Source organism: Athene noctua, chromosome 2, assembly GCF_965140245.1.
Source record: "Athene noctua chromosome 2, bAthNoc1.hap1.1, whole genome shotgun sequence".
Classification (NCBI taxonomy): domain Eukaryota; kingdom Metazoa; phylum Chordata; class Aves; order Strigiformes; family Strigidae; genus Athene; species Athene noctua.
The window spans coordinates 46453123-46455538 of record NC_134038.1 but is presented as its reverse complement, the minus strand read 5'-3'; the positions used below and the strand labels follow the sequence as shown (position 1 = coordinate 46455538).

The window sequence follows — 2416 nt, the reverse complement described above, 5'->3', positions numbered from 1 at the left end:
CCATGCGGCGTCCTCACTATGTCGGTGTGGAGCGGAAACCCCCCCGCTCCCTGGTGTACCAAAACTTTTTTTGTTTTGCTTGTTCTCATTTCAATAAATTCATAAAAGTTATTTTCTGGTTCTGCCTCTGCATTTATAACGTACAGAGGTATAAGCTTTGACCATAAAACTGTTTCAATCAAGCATATAATATTTTTCACTCATTAAACATTTCCTGAACCACATTTTTCATGTGTATGCCTTAAAAATTGGAAAGAACATGTGTTTCCTTATTGAATTTGGAATGGTTATTCAATAGAAGTCAGGGGGTTTCCTCAATGAGACATTTGGTTTCTTGTAAATAGTCTTTTGGAGAGCTTCTTGTATGAAAACAGCTAAATAACAGAGACTTGTGTTATAAAAGAGATGAATAAGATGATTCTAGCAGCGTACGTGCTGAAAGATGTATCACATGATTCCAGCTGTGGGTTGCAGTCGGTTGTTGCTGAGTGAAAGAATGACTCAGCAAGAACCCAAGGCATTTCTAATCAGACGTAGTCGCGTTATAATTCTCAGTAAGTCTAGAGTCTCTAAGTAAAAGCTTCAAAAGGGTCTTCTTTTGTCAGATGGGGAATTAGCTCAAATGGTAGAGCGCTCGCTTAGCATGCGAGAGGTAGCGGGATCGATGCCCGCATTCTCCAGTTGCCCTTTTAAACTTTCACTTCAGTAGAAACACCGGAGTTAAAAAATTTTTCCTGTTCACACTTAATTTTTCTTGTATCATGGTGTAAAGAAACCTGAAAGAATAGTAGTCTAAAAAAAGTTAATACATTTTAAATATTTCATTTCTTATTTTCATGATCATATGTTTGTTCTTTTGCATACAGGGAGAAAAAATATAACCTTTGCATGAAATAACAAAACTTACCGACATTTTAATACAATGAAAAATGACATGAACAAATTACAGAGAAAAAGAAATGAAGATTTTTTTTTTTAATGTGCCCTTAAATCTTTGGTGTGTGATTTCATTCATTAGTTAAATTCATATCTGATATTACAGTTTAGTGTGTAACGAACAAAATTTTGCATTTCTACTCTGAGAAATACTCATTATTTTTGTTCTATTTTGATTATGTAGGCTGTTTATTAGAAACAGCAGGCTAGCATATTCTATAACTCTGTTACTCCTGGTAGCAAGATTGTGTCCTTTGCCCGTGAATTTTCACATCTGTGAAATATCATGGAAATTTTCTCTGTAAACACATGTTTGCATATTTTAAGCTTTCATTTATTTATTTTAAAAATTCTGGTTTTATTTTCTTACTTGCACATTCAGGTATTTAACTGCTTGCACTTCCAGGTTGAGGCAGCATGAGGAAATGAGCAAAATGTACTTCCTATAAATACAATGAATTTGTGCAGTTGGGATCTCGGGAGTACACATATTAACACAAATAGAAATCAGGAAACAAAAATTATGAATTGGGTTTCAAGTTAAGGAAGGAGGAGATACTGTGCTGCATATGGATGTGCAAGGAGCACCTGTGGAGAAAGTAAGGGAGATAGGCGATCCATTATATGACAAGAAAGTAGTTAACCTCTGGGTGGATGGGATACAAATTGAATTTGCTTATTCCTATTGTATTCTCCATGAAGTGGAAAGATAAGAGGTATTGTGACTTTAAGACTGTCAGATGCTTGTTACAACAAAGCTTTGGAGAGAAAAGTGTCAGGGTCTTCAGGAGCGATCTCTAGGCTCAACTAATGATCTAAATGCCTCTCTGCTTGGAATGAGACTTCGGTAGTTTTCTGTGTGACTATTATTGCTTCTTGTGTTTTCTATGTTTCTGTTACTTAATACCTGATAGTTTCTGTGCTTTTAAAGAGGATGAGTAATGTTGCTCTTCTCAGTTAATCAGATGCAAGTTGTGCACCGATGAAATGAGAGGAATCAGTGGGGCTGTGTACAGGTGCAGTCTGCAATCACTCGCAGAACTATGCCTTCCGACTGTAAGCTCTCCAGACTAATGACTGTTTATTACATTTATGCCCAGCTTCCTGTAACGGGGCTCTTCTGTCTGTTAGGGCTTGTAAATGCATCATGATATGAGTAGAAGTAAGACCCTTTTTCTTAATCCCATGCAGTGCTTCATGTCCTTACTTTTTAGGTAAACTGTCATGTGAAGAATTTACTCGATGGAGAGAAGTAAGGGTCCTACCCCTCAAAAGCACTACCTGTGTGAGGAAAGGATCTGATGATGGGTGAGTAGTTCCCAGACCCGTGTGTGTCAGAGGACTAACTACTCTGGGTCTGTCTGTGCTTTAGGAGACAGAAGTTGCATAGAGACATTCTGTGTAAAGAACCTTGAGGGAATTCAGCTTTGTTTGATTTTTACTGTTACCGCCATTCACACAGACTTATGACCTCTGTAAT

The 2416-nt window shown here is 37.3% G+C and overlaps 1 non-coding gene across 1 annotated transcript; it reads left to right on the top strand.

Moving 5' to 3' along the window:
• Positions 1 to 607: 607 nt before the first annotated feature.
• TRNAA-AGC (transfer RNA alanine (anticodon AGC)) lies at positions 608 to 680 on the top strand. Its single transcript has one exon. It is a non-coding gene; the product is annotated as a tRNA-Ala (tRNA).
• The last annotated feature ends 1736 nt before the right edge of the window (positions 681 to 2416 follow it).